An 18,373-nucleotide genomic window follows, 5' to 3' on the forward strand; every position below is an offset into this window, starting at 1 on the left:
CATTCTGGTACAGGTTGATCTTTGTCTCATCTGTCCATAGAATACTTTTCCAGAACTGAGCTGGCTTCATGAGGTGTTTTTCAGCAAATTTAACTCTGGCCTGTCTATTTTTGGAATTGATGAATGGTTTGCATCTAGATGTGAACCCTTTGTATTTACTTTCATGAAGTCTTCTCTTTACTGTTGACTTAGAGACAGATACACCTACTTCACTGAGAGTGTTCTGGACTTCAGTTGATGTTGTGAACGGGTTCTTCTTCACCATAGAAAGTATGCGGCGATCATCCACCACTGTTGTCATCCGTGGACGCCCAGGCCTTTTTGAGTTCCCAAGCTCACCAGTCAATTCCTTTTTTCTCAGAATGTACCCGACTGTTGATTTTGCTACTCCAAGCATGTCTGCTATCTCTCTGATGGATTTTTTCTTTTTTTTCTGCCTCAGGATGTTCTGCTTCACCTCAATTGAGAGTTCCTTAGACCGCATGTTGTCTGGTCACAGCAACAACTTCCAAATGCAAAACCACACACCTGTAATCAACCCCAGACCTTTTAACTACTTCATTGATTACAGGTTAACGAGAGAGACGCCTTCAGAGTTAATTGCAGCCCTTAGAGTCCCTTGTCCAATTACTTTTGGTCCCTTGAAAAAGAGGAGGCTATGCATTACAGAGCTATGATTCCTAAACCCTTTCTCCAATTTGGATGTGAAAACTCTCATATTGCAGCTGGGAGTGTGCACTTTCAGCCCATATTATATATATAATTTTATTTCTGAACATGTTTTTGTAAACAGCTAAAATAACAAAACTTGTGTCACTGTCCAAATATTTCTGTACCTAACTGTATATATATATATATATAGACACACACACGGCATTATATATATTATACATACATATATAGGTGAACACAGTATATATCTATTCACACGCTGTCAAAATTGTTGGTACCCCTCGTTTAATGAAAATCAGACATTGCTGCTTTTTTGCTTCCACAGAATTAAGAAAAAAAAATAAAACTCATGAAAGGCTTGGACAGAAATGATGGCACCCCTGAAAATAATGTGAGAAAAGGGACATGATACATCAAGGTGTGGCCACTAATTAGCATCACAGGTGTCTACAACCTTGTAATCAGTCAGTGGACTTGTATATAGGGCTACAGATACTCACTGTGCTGTTTGGTGACATGGGGTGTACCGTACTCAACATGGAACAGGGGAAGCAAAGAAAAGAGTTGTCTCAGGAGATTAGAAAGAAAATTATAGACAAGCATGTAAAAGGAAAAGATTATAAGACCATCACTAAGCAGCTTGATGTTTCTTTGACTACACTTGCATATATTAGTCAAAAATTTAAGATCCATGGGACTGTAGCCAACATCCCTGGACGTGGCCGTAGGAAGAAAATTGATGACAAATCAAAGAGACGGATAATTCGAATGGTAACAAAAGAGCCAAGAAAAACTTTTAAAGAGTTTAACGGTGAACTTCAAGCTCAAGGAACATCAGTGTCAGATCATACCACCCTTCGTTGTTTGAGCCAAAGTGGACTTCATGGGAGACGACCAAGGAGGACACCATTGTTGTAAAAAAAAAACATAAAAAAGCCAGACTGGAAATTGCCAAACTACATGATGACAAACCACAAATCTTCTAGGAGAATGTCCTATGGACAGATGAGGCAAAAATTGAGCTTTTTTGCAACGCACATCAGCTCTATGTTCACAGACAGAAAAATGAAGCATATTAAGAAAAGAACACTGTCCCTACTGAGTCCCTACTGTGAAACATGGAGAAGGCTCAGTTATGTCCCGGGGCTGCTTTGCTGCATCTGGCACAGGGTGTCTTGAATCTGTGCAAGGTACAACGAAATCTCAAGACTATTAAGGGATTCTATAGAGAAATGTGCTGCCCAGTGTATCAGAGCAGAAGTGAAGCCATCAGGAGGCCTCATTTATTGCTGCAAAAAGCGTGGGGCTTCCTGACAAATTCCCTCCTACTCAGATACTCCCTCTGCAGTGCCACATCTCGTATATTGGGTCTGCTTCATGCTCTGTTGCACAGCGCTGCACAGAACATTTACTTAGGGCTTCTGACAGTTTCTCTTTAAATCTAATACTCTTTTGCAGTACCTATATTAGGTTCAGCAGGCCTGCTTTGTGCTTTGCCGAACAGGACATTTATCCAAATCCTCCACCCCCTTTCTCTTAGGTCGGCACATGTATAGTTCTGTTCTTTTTGGCATAGTTTTGCACTCATTGTCCCATATCTAAAGCTAGGGATGGGCGAACCCGAACTGTAAATTTCGGGGTCTGTACCGAACACATGGTGTTCATGCACACGACCCCAAACGCGAGCTTTCAGGACTCTGTCTCCCAGCACTTCTCCTTCCGCGTCCGCCCGATCATTGCTGTTCCCCCCCGTAAGCACCTCTGGCTAAAAGGACCTGTCGTGACCATGACGTCATACCCATGTGACCAGTCACGTGTAAATGTTATATATTGTATTACCTCATTGGCTACAGACTGGTCACGGGAGTATGACGTAATCAAAGGTGCTGGTGCACCGTGATGGGACGGACATCGCATCACGGCTCACAATCTTCCGACGGCAGTGGGTAAGCTGCATTAAGAAACAATGCGTCATTCCAGTGGCGTCTGCGGACTGCTGAGGATCCCAGCGCCCAGCTGCCTGGCTTTACCTGACTGGCGATTAAACTATGGCGGGAGCACACGCATTTTTTTTTTTAATTATTTGTTTAAATAAAAAAAAATGAATGGGCTTCCCTGTATTTTGATTGCCAGCCAAGGTAAATAAGGCAGATGGGGGTGGCAGCCCCTAGCCGTCTGCTTTATCTGCACTGAGAACAAAAAATACTGCGGAGCGCTGCGTGATTTTTTTAATGATTTATTTATTTTTACAGTACTGTGATGTCAGGCAATACAAATATAGGGAAGCCAATTTTTTTTTTAGTTATTTAAATAAATAATTTTTAAAACCATATGCATGGGCCCCCCACTGCATTTTCTATTGCTAGCTAAGGGTAATCCAAGCAACTACTTGGCAACGAAAATCCAGGGAAGCCTTTTTTTTTTTTTTTTTTTTATTTATTTGCCAAAAAACTAAAAAAAAATGACTTGGGCTTTGCCATATTTTTGTATGCTATCCAGGTACAGCAGACAGGTAGAGGCTGCCCCCAGCCCCCAGCTGCCTATTTGTACCCAGCTGGGAACCAAAAATATATGGAAGCCTTTTTTTAATTATTTCATGAATTTCATGAAATAATTAAAAAAAAAAAAAAACACGACATGGGCTTCGCCCAATTTTTGTGTCCAGCCAGGTACAACTAAGCAGCTGGGGATTGGAATCCTCAGCGCAGGTTCGCCCAAGATTTTTGCCCCCTCTCCCCCCCCGCTGCAAATTGCAGTCCGCAGCCGCCCCAGAAAATGGCGCTTTCATAGAAGCGCCATCTTCTGGCGCTGTATCCAACTCTACCAGCAGCCCTGGTGGCGGGTGGCACGCTGGGTAATAAGAGGTTAATACCAGCTTTGTTTTACCAGCTGATATAAAGCCTGAGATTCTTAATGTCAGGCCAAGTTTGACTCGGCTATTAAGTATCTCCAATAAAGGGTTAAAAAAAGACATCACACAGAGAAAAAAATAATTTATTAGAAATAAATACACAGACACTTTACTTGAAATAAATACAGAAACACACTCAGGGACTCCATGTTTATTACTTCCCCTCAACCCTCCATGATCCTGGTCTTCTGTCTTCTTTCTCCTTCAACTCATAGAGCTCTGCTATATCAGACAGCACGGGATGGGAGGAAGAACTGTTGTGAATGTCAGTTATGCTTTTGCTGCTGTGAGGCTCCCTTCTGTGTCCAGGACTGGTTTGGACAGAGACCAGGTGTGTTGGAGCAATGGGCGTTTCCATTGCTAACTCTCTGACTATTTAAACCTTGGTCTGCTAGCAGGCTGAGCCGGTTGTCATTTGTTCCTTGGTTTTCCAGCCTTCTCATCTTGCTCCAGACCACATCTACCCCAGATAACTGCTTGGTTCTTTCTTATGTTGTTTTGTTCTTTTTGCTCTTATCTGGGTTTGTCATTTTCTGTGGTTATTGTCAGTTTATTTGCATGCAGGAATCTTCCCTCTCAGTTGCTTAGCTGGGAAGCTCCCTGCAGCTATGTTTGGAGTATTGCTCCTATAAGCCCATGTGTTTGTTGCTTCTTGAATTTGTAATGGTTCCTGCTTTCTGTTCATTGGTATGACATAGGATGGAGTTCAGATCTAGTGATCTGAGGATGTTTTGTACTATCAGATATTTGGAATTTTGTAGGGTTTTTCTCTGGCCACCATCGGCCCCTTTCATATCCTTTCCTATTTAGTCAATGTGGCCTCACCTTTGCTAAACCTATCATCTGTGTATTGTGTTTTCCTATATCACCGCAGTCTTTGAATGTGGGGGGCTTGCTATACCTTTGCGGTCTATTTCTGAGGCAGAGAGTTATTTATCTTTCCTTCCTTTAGGATAGCTAGTTCTCCGGCTGGGTTCGCGGTGCATAGGATGTTAGTTCACCCCTCAGCTACTTCTAGTGTTGATGGTTAGTAAGGGGATGGCGGATTAGTTGCCAATGCTCTTGTCACCTTTTTGCCAATGATTTACGATGATCTTCCATGGTTCCGAATCATAACAAAGAAGGCTTTCTGCTCCCCTGTGCTGTGTAATCACTCAATGAGTGAGCAAAAGCTGTGGGTAGGTAAGCGGTGACGTCACCGCTGCCACCGTTGCCATAGTAACCTGATGGGTGGGTTACAAGAGCAATGGTGATCTCCAATCACCTGATTCCCGGCGCCGCTATTCATTACCAGCTGTGGCAACCAATCCCTGCATGTGGGCTCACTCTGTAAAGAGCGCCGACATGCAGGAATGGGGAGCCGAGCATGTGCCCAAGCATCTCGCCGGTACACGGCACTCGCCGAGTATACCGAGTACTGAGATGCTTGGGCGAGAACTGCGTACCGGCTAGAAGCTCTGACAAGACCTAGCATGACGTCTTTCCCATGTGACCAGTCTGTAGCCAATGAGATAATACAACATTCACACGTGACTGGTCACATGCTACGACGTCACAGAAGGTCCTTTGGTTACTGAGCGGCACAGCAATGATCAGACTCGGCAGAAGAAGCGGCGGGAGACAGAGTCTGAAGGACGCGTCGCGGGACCCGTAACTATAATGACAATGTTTATCATTAACGATATTCTTTATTTTACAGCCCTCCCCCATCACATAACTGTAAAGTCCAAGTTCGGTGTTCGGACGCAAGTTGCGTTATATCAGAACTAGAGTTGAGCGCGGTTCGTGGTTCGAGGTTCTCCAGTTCGCGGCTTGAGTGATTTTGGGGCTGTTCTAGATTGAACTAGAACTCGAGCTTTTTGCTAAAGCTCGATAGTTCTAGATACGTTCGAGAACGGTTCTAGCAGCAAAAAGACCAGCTAATTACTAGCTGGCTTTCCACTGTAATAGTGTAAGTCACTCTGTGACTCACACTATTATGAAATTTCAGTGTATAGGGTACGGGAACAGCGCATTCAGATCACTGCTGTATGGATAATGGCGATCGCCATTTTTTTTTTTTTCCTTGTCTTCCTTCCCTAAGCGTGCGTGTGTAGTGGGGCGGGCCAGCATGTCAGCCAATCCCAGACACACACACAGCTAAGTGGACTTTTAGCCAGAGAAGCAACGGCATGTGTGATAGGATGTCCATGTCACATGTCCCTGCATTATAAAACCGGACATTTTCCTCCAGCACGCCATTATCTGCCTTCTGCGTCCTTGGTGTCAATCATCACTGGCGCAGCTCCTATCGCCGATACTGCTGTGTACGCTCCATACACAGCGCTGTACAGCATAGGGATAGCACTTTCTATCAGTCCTTTTAAGGGCTCATACCGGCAGGGTCAGAGCCATAGGTGACAGGTCCGTGAAAACAGAGTTTAACAGCTACACAAGATGACAGCGTCTGTGTAGCTAAGGTCAGGGATTTCCTCGCTGCATTTCCCCATTAGGAGGGATAGAAAGGCAGGCTTCCTTTCCTCTACCCAGAGACCCACAACCCTGCCACTGTACCCTCCTGCCCTTTGCACACTCAAACTCATTGTTACTAAGCCATTATCCTAGCAAACACTGAGTGAACTTAGTGGCATCCTAAACGTGGCTGTTGGACTTCTGTATCGTCCCACAAGTGCAAAGATATTTGCAGCACGTCTGCCTGCATTGCACACTCAAACTCATTGTTACTAAGCCATTATACTAGCAAACACTGAGTGAACTTAGTGGCATCCTAAACGTGGCTGTTGGACTTCTGTATCGTCCCACAAGTGCAAAGATATTTGCAGCACGTCTGCCTGCATTGCACACTCAAACTCATTGTTACTAAGCCATTATACTAGCAAACACTGAGTGAACTTAGTGGCATCCTAAACGTGGCTGTTGGACTTCTGTATCGTCCCACAAGTGCAAAGATATTTGCAGCACCTCTGCCTGCATTGCACACTCAAACTCATTGTTACTAAGCCATTATACTAGCAAACACTGAGTGAACTTAGTGGCATCCTAAACGTGGCTGTTGGACTTCTGTATCGTCCCACAAGTGCAAAGATATTTGCAGCACATCTGCCTGCATTGCGCACTCAAACTCATTGTTACTAAGCCATTATACTAGCAAACACTGAGTGAACTTAGTGGCATCCTAAACGTGTCTGTTGGACTTCTATATCGTCCCACAAGTGCAAAGATATTTGCAGCACCTCTGCCTGCATTGCACGCTCAAACTCATTGTTACTAAGCCATTATACTAGCAAACACTGAGTGAACTTAGTGGCATCCTAAACGTGGCTGTTGGACTTCTGTATAGTCCCACAAGTGCAAAGATATTTGCAGCATGTCTGCCTGCATTGCACACTCAAACTCATTGTTACTAAGCCATTATACTAGCAAACACTGCTGCCAGTTTAAGGGCCGTAGTTGCATTGTCAGTGATAATTATTGTTGTTTATTCTGCTGTTAATAAAGATAGACCACCGCTGTAATCTACACCACCACTCAATTTTTACTACCACATTTTAAGTGCACAATCTTGTCGCAATCAAAATGAGTGGCAAAATGACAGATGCTGATGGAAAGGGTAAGAGGCGTGTTGGAAAAGGAAAAAAAGGGTTTGTCCGTGGTGAAGGTGGCAAAGCTCCATTAACATTTGCTGAAGATAGACCATCTTCCAGCAAAAGTAAGATGTCTACTACTTACCGTGGACAATCTGATGTGCTCCCTTTTTTACGGACACGGACAACTGGAACAAAGGTAGATGATGGCCAAAAAAGGAAAATGCTTGAATGGATCTCAAGTGGTCCAACAAGTGCCCTCTCCGCCACCTCAACTACCGCATCCAAAAAACACCAGTCCTCTGAGTTGTCATCCCAATCAAACTTGCTTTCTCCCAGCTCTGAAGTCTCCATCCACCCTGCACAGTATGGTGGAACTGAGATGGCTGAGTCTGCAGAGCTGTTCAGTCACACTATAGCCTGGGAATCAGAGGTCTGCTCCCAAGCTACAGTGAGTACAGACCAGGAAATGGTCTGCAGTGATGCCCAGAACCTTTGTGACTCTGATTCAGGCCGTGAGGACCAAGTTTCGGAGCATAATGTTGACCCATTTTCACCAACTGTAACACCTGTTGTTATAAACAATGAGAAACATACTGATGACGATGAGACGCAGATACCAGATTGGGATGACAACTTAAATATTCAGTCAGGGCAAGAAGAGGCTCGGTCTGAGGGTGAAGGGAGTGCAAACACAACAATTGATGAGGAAGTTCTAGATCCCACCTACTGTCAACCCACAGTCAGGCACTCGAGGAGGTCAACAGAGGTGGTGGAGGAGGATGCAACTGATGACGAAGTTACCTTGCGCCTTCCTGGACAGAGTCGGAGTACTGGTAGCACGTCTACAACTGCATCCTCAGCCACCACTCTGCCTCTGAGCACTAGTCGGGGTGGATCAACAGGTCGCATTCCCTCTAAGCCTTGCCTAGCCTGGTCCTTTTTTGACATAGCAAAAGATCGCCCAAATTATGTGATCTGTAAAATTTGTCATGATTCTGTTAGTAGAGGTCAAAACCTCAGCAGTTTGACAACTTCTTCCATGAATCGTCACATGAATAAATATCATATGTCCCGGTGGGAAGCTCACCGTGCTGCAATGCGGCCTAGCGGAGCGAACCATCCACCGCCTGACCCTTCTAGTGCATCCGCGCGCTCTTCATCTTCTAGGACGGTGGGGACAGCTATCACACCTAGTTTTCCACGCACAACTTCCACCACTGTAACCGCAACAGGCAGTTTGCTTGGTAGGTCGTCAGTTGGTTTGGAAGGGGAAACAAGTGCGTGTGTACAGCTCTCTCAGACATCGATAGCACCAACGTTGGATGAAGGCAACATCATATCTACGCCTGCACTCTCATCACAAAGCTGCATTTTTCCAGGGACACCCTATTCAACACCTTCTCCACACAGCATCCAGATCTTTGTCCCTCAGATGTGGACAAACAAAAGGCCATTTCCTGCAACCCATGACAAAGCTAAGAGGTTGACTTTATCCCTCTGTAAGCTCTTGGCTACCGAAATGCTGCCTTTCCGCCTGGTGGACACACAGGATTTTAGAGACCTTATGTCTCTCGCTGTGCCCCAGTACCAGATGCCCAGTCGCCACTACTTCTCTACGAAAGGTGTGCCCGCGCTACACCAGCATGTCGCACACAACATCACCGCTTCCTTGAGAAACTCTGTGTGTGAACGGGTGCATTTCACCACCGATACTTGGACCAGTAAGCATGGACAGGGACGTTACATGTCGCTGACTGGGCACTGGGTAACTATGGTGATAGATGGTGAAGGGTCTGCTGCACAAGTCTTGCCGTCCCCACGACTTGTGTGTCAATCCTCTGTCTGTCCAAGTTCCGCCACTGCTTCTGCCTCCTCCACCTCATCTGGGTCCTCCACCTCCGCCCCAAGCCTGTCTGGTCAGGCCACCAGCATTCTCACTGCGCAGAAGGAATCACGCACCCCTCATTACTATGCTGGCAGCAGAGCGCAACGGCTTCAGGCGGTCTTTAGCTTGACATGTCTTGGGAATAAGAGTCACAGAGCGGCTGAGTTGTGGGCAGCTCTGGAGACTGAGTTTGGTAAATGGTTGTCTCCACTCAACCTGCAGCCTGGTAAGGCCGTGTGAGACAATGCTGCAAACCTGGGTGCGGCCCTTTGCCTGGGCAAGGTGACACACGTGCCTTGTATGGCTCACGTGTTGAACCTTGTTGTCCAGCAATTTTTAACACACTATCCCGGCCTAGATGGCCTTCTGACCAGGGCACGAAAACTGTCTGCTCACTTCCGCCGTTCAACCGCCGCAGCTGAGCGACTTGCATTGCTCCAGAAGTCTTTCGGCCTGCCGGTTCATCGCCTGAAATGCGATGTGGCGACACGCTGGAATTCGACTCTCCACATGTTACAGCGACGGTGGCAGCACCGCCGAGCCCTGGTGCAATACGTCATGATGTATAGCCTGGGCCAATGAGATGCAGAGGTGGGGAAGATCACCCTGATGGAGTGGTCTCAGATCAAGGACCTATGCACCCTTCTGCACAGTTTCGACATGGCGACGAATGTCTTTAGCGTTGACAATGCCATTATCAGCATGACAATTCCAGTCATTTACATGCTGGAGCACACGCTAAACACTATTCGGAGTCAGGGGGTGGGACAACAGGAAGGGGAGGAACTACAGGAGGATTCATATGCGCAAGGGACAAAAACATCACCAAGGTCCAGACGTTCATCATCACCAACGCGGCAGGCATGGGATCATGGGGGATAGGGATCAACAAGGGCGCATGGTAGCAGGCGAAATGTTGAGGAAGGTGCAGGAGAACATGAAGAAATGGATGACGAACTGTCCATGGACATGGAAGACTCAGCGGATGAGGGAGACCTTGGTCAAATTTCAGTTGAAAGAGGTTGGGGGGAGATGTCAGAGGAAGAAAGAACGGTTAGCACCTCTATACCACAAACACAGCGTGGACTTGGTCTGCATGGCTGCGCAAGACACATGAGTGCTTTCTTGCTGCACTACCTCCAACATGACCCTCGTATTGTCAAAATTAGAAGTGATGATGACTACTGGCTTGCCACACTGTTAGATCCCCGGTACAAGTCCAAATTTTGTGACATAATTCCAGCCATAGAAAGGGACGCACGTATGCAGGAGTATCAGCAGAAGCTGTTACTCGATCTTAGCTCGGCTTTTCCACCAAACAACCGTGCAGGTGCAGGAAGTGAATCTCCCAGTTGTAACTTGACAAACATAGGCCGGTCTCGTCATCTTCAACAGTCTACCCGTACCAGTAGCACCGTATCTGGTGCTGGTAACAGCAATTTTATGGAATCTTTTCATAATTTTTTTAGACCGTCCTTTGCAAGGCCACCAGAGACAACAAGTCTGACACATAGTCAATGGCTGCAGAGGATGATACAGGAGTATCTCCAAATGAACATTGATGCCATGACTTTGCAAATGGAGCCTTGCTCATTTTGGGCTTCAAATCTTGAAAAATGGCCAGAGCTCTTCAGTTACGCCTTGGAGATTTTGTCGTGTCCAGCTGCCAGCGTTGTCTCTGAACGTGTCTTCAGTGCTGCTGGGTGTGTGCTGACAGATAAGCGCACGCGTCTGTCCAGTGACAATGTGGACAGACTAACGTTCATCAAAATGAACAAGTCATGGATCCACAAGGAATTTACTACCCCTGTGTCATCCTGGGGAGAGTAAATGCTTGTCGATTTGGAATGTGCTTGATGCAAATTTAGATGTGAAGTGTACAACTAGGGCACAAGTGCTGCCACTGAATGGGTGGGTGTGTGTGGGGCACAATTTTTGGAAAAAAAGGGAGACTCTGCTTGGAGTAACCCTTGCTTGCTGTGTTTTTTAAAAATGATCCAAGATGAACAGAGCTGGGATCAGGAAAGACTTTGCTACCTACCCTGGTGTCATCCTGGGGACGGTTAAGTATGGCCTATTTTTGAATGTGCTTGATGCAAATCTAGCTGTGAAGTGTACAACTGGGGCACAACTGCTGCCACTGAAGGAGTGGGTGTGTGTGGGGCCCAATTTTTGGAAAAAAGGGAGACTCCGCTTGGAGTAACTCTTGCTTACATTGTTTTTAAAAGAAGCCAAGATGAACAAGTCATGGTTCAGCAAAGACTTTGCTACCTACCCCGGTGTCATCCTGGGGACGGTTAAGTATGGCGTATTTTTGAATGTGCTTGATGCAAATCTAGCTGTGAATTGTACAACTGGGGCACAAGTGTTGCCACTGAAGGGGTGTCTGTGTGGCCCAATTTTTGGAAAAAAGGGAGACTCCGCTTGGAGTAACACTTGCTTACAGTGTTTTTAAAAAGGAGCCAAGATGAACAAGTCATGGTTCAGCAAAGACTTTATCTACCTACCCCGGTGTCATCCTGGGGACGGTTAAGTATGGCGTATTTTTGAATGTGCTTGATACAAATCTAGCTGTGAAGTGTACAACTGGGGCACAACTGCTGCCACTGAAGGGGTGGGTGTGTGTGGGGCCCAATTTTTGGAAAAAAGGGAGACTCCGCTTGGAGTAACCCTTGCTTACAGTGTTTTTAAAAAGGAGCCAAGATGAACAGAGCTGGGATCAGGAAAGACTTTGCTACCTACCCCGGTGTCATCCTGGGGACGGTTAAGGATGGCGTATTTTTGAATGTGCTTGATGCAAATGTACCTGTGAAGTGTACAACTGGGGCACAAGTGCTGCCACTGAAGGGGGTGGGTGTCTGTGTGGCCCAATTTTTGGAAAAAAGGGAGACTCTGCTTGGAGTCACCTTGCGGTGTTTTACATGATTTTAGAAGGGCGTGCCATGCCTATATCTGTGTCTCCTCCTCTTTTTCCTTGTCCAGCTTTTTTGTTTTCGCATGAGTATATGTCCTTGTCACTTTCCCATGTGTTTGTGTTGTGTTGTGAGTTGTTTGTCACCTTTTGGACACCTTTGAGGGTGTTTTCTAGGTGTTTTTATGTGTTTGTGATTGCCTGCCATTGTTTCCTATGCGGTTCGAGTTCGGTTCGTGGAACGTTCGACGAACCGAACTCGAACGGGATCTCCGTTCGACGAACCGAACTCGAGCCGAACCACGACCGGTTCGCTCATCTCTAATCAGAACCCGAATGCGAACTTTACAAAATGTTCAGGTGAGTCTCCCGAACACCGAACATCAGGGGATTCACCCATCCCTATCTATAGCTGTACAAGGATTCAAAGTTCCTGGTTCAGTGGATCATCATACTGGGTATAGCATCCTGTGTATTACTTTATTCATTATTTGATTGGATCACATGGATGCCCTGACATGTTAGCGGCGAGCTATAATAACCTGTAGTTAAGCTGTACATATGACTCTGTACTGGCTGTGTAGCACTATGTGTATTTAATCTATGTACTGAATTGTTATTGTACATCATTGTTTATGGGCATACTACATACCTCCCAACTGTCCCTGATTCATTAGGACTGTCCCGATTTGAGGGCTCCCTCTCGCAGTCCCGTTGCTCACAGCTGTTGTCCCAGCTCCTCCCCTCAGTGCAATGAATAAATTAACTCAGTTCAGTGAATAAATAAAATTTTCACCTGCTCTGGGCTACTGGTACAGCCAAGACCCAAACTCATGGTCCATAGGCCGCAGCTCTACCAGTGAGCTACTATAGGTATTGAAAAACATGGGACGTTTTGGTAATCTTGACCTCTGTATTGCAGGCAGAATACCTAACTAGATAGATAGATAATGGATAGATACATGATAGATAGAGATACATAGATAGATAGATAGATAGATAGATAGATAGATAGATAGATAGATAGATAGATAGATAGATAGATAGATAGATAGATAGATAGATAGATAGATAGAGGGATAGATAGATAGAGGGATAGATAGACAGATAGATACTGCATCTCTATGCAGGTGAAAGAAAGCATCAGATTCACTTGTTCCCATAAAATTTCTATAAAGAAATGAGAAAAAAAATACAAACATATATAAAACATTTCATTTATTTTCAACCACTTGGATTCAAACTTGCAACTTTTAATCACATGCCCAGCAGCCCTTAGCTATTGAGCCACAATAAATGATGATGTCAAAGGGAGAATTTTATATAGATGAACCTACAATGCAGCCTAGTACACAGGAGATTACATAGGACATAGAGCTCCATTGCACAGAGCAGCATCTCTGTGTCCTGTGTTCTAGATGGAGAAGAAAAGAGATTTTATTTCTTATATTAAAATTACTAAAAATAATTAAAAAATTTGAATAACGTAATTTTGATTATAAAATAATAAACATCACAAATCAGCAAATAACATGGACGTATTTGGTGTCCCTGTAATCATAACGACCCGAACAACACAGCGATCAGATTATTTATAGGGATCAATAAATGGAGAAAAAAAATGGCGCAATCTATTATTTCTTTTTATTAAAACCCATATTGAGAAGTGATATCCGGGGGCACTCAAAATTGCAGGTGCTCTTCAAGGGATGGCACACCCAAATAATATATGAACATAAGACCGGTGTTCCAAAACTTTCAGTAATCTTTAGGATTTAATCCATAGAAGCACAGTACAAACAAAAACGTTGCGTTTCTTCTGCAGCTGTCCATACCACGAGCGCAATAAGAATCTTCTCTGATTATTGCGTGTTTGCGGTATTTTTTATGCATTGTCCCCCTTATTTGATACATGTTTATTGCAGATGTGAATCCCTAAGCTTATGAAGAAAAAAAACACCAAAACTGCACAGTTCAGCTGCGTCTTTAGATGCACCAGGTGCCAAGATTTCATGATATCACATCCACATTGCTTGAACATTTAGCCCATGTTCACATGTAGCATAAGTGCTGCTGTTTTTTGCACATACAGTCATATGAAAAGGTTTGGGCACCCCTATTAATGTTAAACCTTTTTTCTTTATAACAATTTGGGTTTTTGCAACAGCTATTTCAGTTTCATATATCTAATAACTGATGGACTGAGTAATATTTCTGGATTGAAATGAGGTTTATTGTACTAACAGAATATGTGCAATCCGCATTTAAACAAAAGTATGGGCACCTCAACATAAAAGTGACATTAATATTTTGTAGATCCTCCTTTTGAAAAAATAACAGCCTCTAGTCGCTTCTTGTAGCTTTTAATGAGTTCCTGGATCCTAGATGAAGGTATATTTGACCATTCCTGTTTACAAAACAATTCCAGTTCAGTTAAGTTTGATGGTCGCCGAGCATGGACAGCACACTTCAAATCATCCCACAGATTTTCAATGATATTCAGGTCTGGGGACTGGGATGGCCATTCCAGAACATTGTAATTGTTCCTCTGCATGAATGCCTGAGTAGATTTGGAGCGGTGTTTTGGATCATTGTCTTGCTGAAATATCCATCCCCTGGGTAACTTCAATTTCGCCACTGATTCTTGCACATTATTATCAAGAATCTGCTGATACTGAGTTGAATCCATGTGACCCTTAACTTTAACAAGATTCCTGGTGCGCGCATTGGCCACACAGCCCCAAAGCATGATGGAACCGCCACCAAATTTTACTGTGGGTAGCAAGTGCTTTTCTTGGAATGCCGTGTTTTTTTGCCTCCATGCATAACGCCTTTTAGACCTTCTTCCAAAATGTAACTGGCTTGTCCAAATGTGCTTTGGCATACCTCAGGCGACTCTGTTTGTGGCGTGCTTGCAGAAACGGCTTTTTTCGTATCACTCTCCCATACAGCTTCTCCTTGTGCAATGTGCGCTGTATTGTTGACCGATGCACATTGACACCATCTGCAGCAAGATGATGCTGCAGGTCTTTGGAGGTGGTCTGTGGATTGTCCTTGACTGTTCTCACCATTCTTCTTCTCTGGCTTTCTGATATTTTTCTTGACCTGCCACTTCTGGGCTTAACAAGAACTGTACCTGTGTTCTTCCATTTCCTTACTATGTTCCTCACACTGGAAACTGACAGTTTAAATCTCTGAGACAACTTTTTGTATGCTTCCCCTGAACAACTATGTTGAATAATCTTTGTTTTTAGATCATTTGAGAGTTGTTTTGAGGAACCCATGATGCCACTCTTCATAGGAGATTCAAATAGGAGAACAACTTGCAAGTGGCCACCTTAAATACCTTTTCTCATGATTGGATACACCTGCCTATGAAGTTCAAAGCTCAATGAGGTTACAAAACCAATTTAGTGCTTTAGTAAGTCAGTAAAAAGTAGTTAGGAGTGTTCAAATCAAGAAATTGATAAGGGTGCCCATACTTTTGCACGGGTCAAATATTGTTTAAATGCGGATTGCACATTTTCTGTTAGTACAATAAACCTCATTTCAATCCAGAAATATTACTCAGTCCATCAGTTATTAGATATATGAAACTGAAATAGCTGTTGCAAAAACCCAAATTGTTATAAAGAAAAAAGGTTAACATTAATAGGGGTGCCCAAACTTTTTCATATGACTGTATATTCTGCTGTTTTTACCTGTCCAAGCAAAGTGGAAGTGATTCCATGAAAAGACGCTGCTGAACTTTTTTTGCTTTGGTGCTTTTTTTTCTCTAGATGTTTCTATGTGAAGCTTAAAAAAAACGCAGGAAAAAACATTTCTGTACAATAAAAACACTTAACGCAGATTCACATCTGAACCAAAAATGCATTAAACAATAGAGAAAAGGCATAAAAAAATGCAGCAAAAATGGAATAATAAGAGAAGATTGTTATTGTGTAGTTTGGTGAACAGAAACAAAAACACAAAATTAATGCAACATGTGAACACAGCCTTACAAGCACAAATAAGCAACATGTCATATAGTCATGCCTATATAAATATAAGAACATTCTGGTTATGACTATGAATGAACAGTCCGGGTCATCTGCTGAATGACTCTTACTGCCAAATGGGTGTGGCTAGGGAGTGTGGCTAAGAATTTGCCGTGGCGCACTGCAGAATTTGTCCCTCTTTCCTCTCTTCAAAAGTTGTTAGGTGTGATATTATAAGAGTGGGTTATCATAAGTGCCTTATCTGACATATTGGGTCTGTTGCACAGAGCGTTATTCAGGGCTACCTGACGGTTTTCCCTTCTATACGAATCCTTCTTTGCAGTGCCCATATCATGTTTATTAGAGAATAAGTTGAAATTAGCTATACGTGTGTTTCTGTACTACCGTAGTTGTGTGGCGCTGCACATATTTATTCCATGTATTGAATTGTTATGCGCATTAACTATATATGGGTATTGTATTACAGTAGGTTATCACACTTTTGCGGAGGTTGTCATTTAAGATTTGTTCATGCTTTTAAATGATTTTATGATGTGTGTTTAGTGTCCTTTGGATTTAAAGGGAACCTGTCAGCAGAAATTTTGCCCTAAACCTAAAAGTTTCCCCCTCTGCAGCTCCTGGGCTGCATTATAGCAAGGTTCCTACAGTTATTCTGCCCCCTTTTAGATCAAAATAAATAGTTTATAAAGTGGTACCTTTCAGTTTGAAAATCTTGTTAATTCTACCACAGGGGCGGGCTGTCTGTCCGTTACTGTCCCTCCTGCCGCTTTAGGCCGTCCCCCAATGCTCATTTACATACCTCAGGACGCCGCCCAGTGCGTCCGAGGTCTCGTGCATGCGCCGTGCACTGTAGTGGGACTGTGCACACTGGGACCGCTGGTGACGTTGCGCAGGCACGAGATTATGGGCAGCGCTGCGATTTTCATCAGCATGCTCCCGCCCATAATCTCGTGCCCACGCTTTCCCCTTTGCCTCCACCGGTCTGTGCATGTCCTGGCCAGATGATCGGTGGTGTCCTGCTCCGCTCCTCCCATGTATTTCCTGCTCCAGGGCTAGATGGGAAAGAGGTGACGTTGGGTCATCTGGCCAGGGCATGCGCAGAACTGCGACTTCTGTGACTTTACTGTGTTTATTATCCTTGTACTGTGAAATCACTGTGTGTATTATCCCTGTACTGTAACTGTGGCACCCCTGAGGCTCCAGTCGTCACAGAGGTACTGCACCTCACCCAGAGGTGTGGTATCCCATTCCCAGCTAAGTAGGAGGTTGCAAATTGTTACACACACACAGACACACACTCATAATTTAGCGACTCTCCATTAGGCCGTGGTTAGGGCAAGTTACACCTTAGGGAAAGCACAATCCCGAAGCCAGTCTGGAGGTGGAGTTTAGCTAATGGGAGCAGACTGTAGAACGTTAGTGAGTCAGAAGGTGGACGCGGAGGAGAGAGATTCTAGGGTTTGGAGCTAGAGTAGCTTTTCCCAGGATCAGAAAAGAAGGAGTCGTAGGCTATGTGCCAGAGGAGATTAAACCTGCGGATTTATCTGCAGAAAATCCGCAAATTTTCTGGATTTTCCAGATAAATCCACAGGTTTCAGCATGTACAGACACTCCACATGTTATCCTATGGGACATGGGGAGTGCTGTGTCCATGCTGCGGATACGTGCGACTGCGAAATATGCTGCGGATGTCCCTCAGCCGCATGTAATTGCATGTCAATTATTTCTGCGGAATTACCTGCGGCATTCCCGGTCCTCCACTATGGAGATAAAAGCCGGGACTTCCGCTTGTAAAGCCTGCTTTACACGTTGCAATTTCGCATACGATATCATATGCGATTTGCAACACCCCCATCGTATGTGTGGCACGTTCAATTTGTTGAACGTGCCGCACAAACGATTAACCCCCGTCACACATACTTACCCGTCCATACAACCTCGATGTGGGCGACGAACGTCCACTTCCTGGAGTGGGAGGGACGTTCGGCGTCACATCGACGTCACGCGGCAGCCAGCCAATAGAAGCGGAGGGGTGGAGCTGAGCGGGACGTAAACATCCCGCCCACCTCCTTCCTTCCGCATTGTGGGCTGGGAGCCGCAGGACGTAGGTAAGATCTGTTCATCGTTCCCGGGGTGTCACACACTGCAATGTGCGCTACCCCGGGTACGATGAACAATCTAACGTTCAATTCTAGAGAAAGGTATGATGTGTATACAATGAACGTTTTAACGTTCAATCGCAATGGCACCTACCTGTCACACACTGCAATGTACCTTACGATGCCGGATGTGCGTCACTTACGACGTGACCCCGCCGACACATTGTAAGATACATTGCAGCGTGTAATGCGGGCTTAAGTCGCATGAATGCCCGCAGGTTTACTGCAGCTATTTTGCTGGAATACCACA

This window comes from Anomaloglossus baeobatrachus, chromosome 3 (genome assembly GCF_048569485.1).
Source record: "Anomaloglossus baeobatrachus isolate aAnoBae1 chromosome 3, aAnoBae1.hap1, whole genome shotgun sequence".
In the NCBI taxonomy this organism is placed as follows: domain Eukaryota; kingdom Metazoa; phylum Chordata; class Amphibia; order Anura; family Aromobatidae; genus Anomaloglossus; species Anomaloglossus baeobatrachus.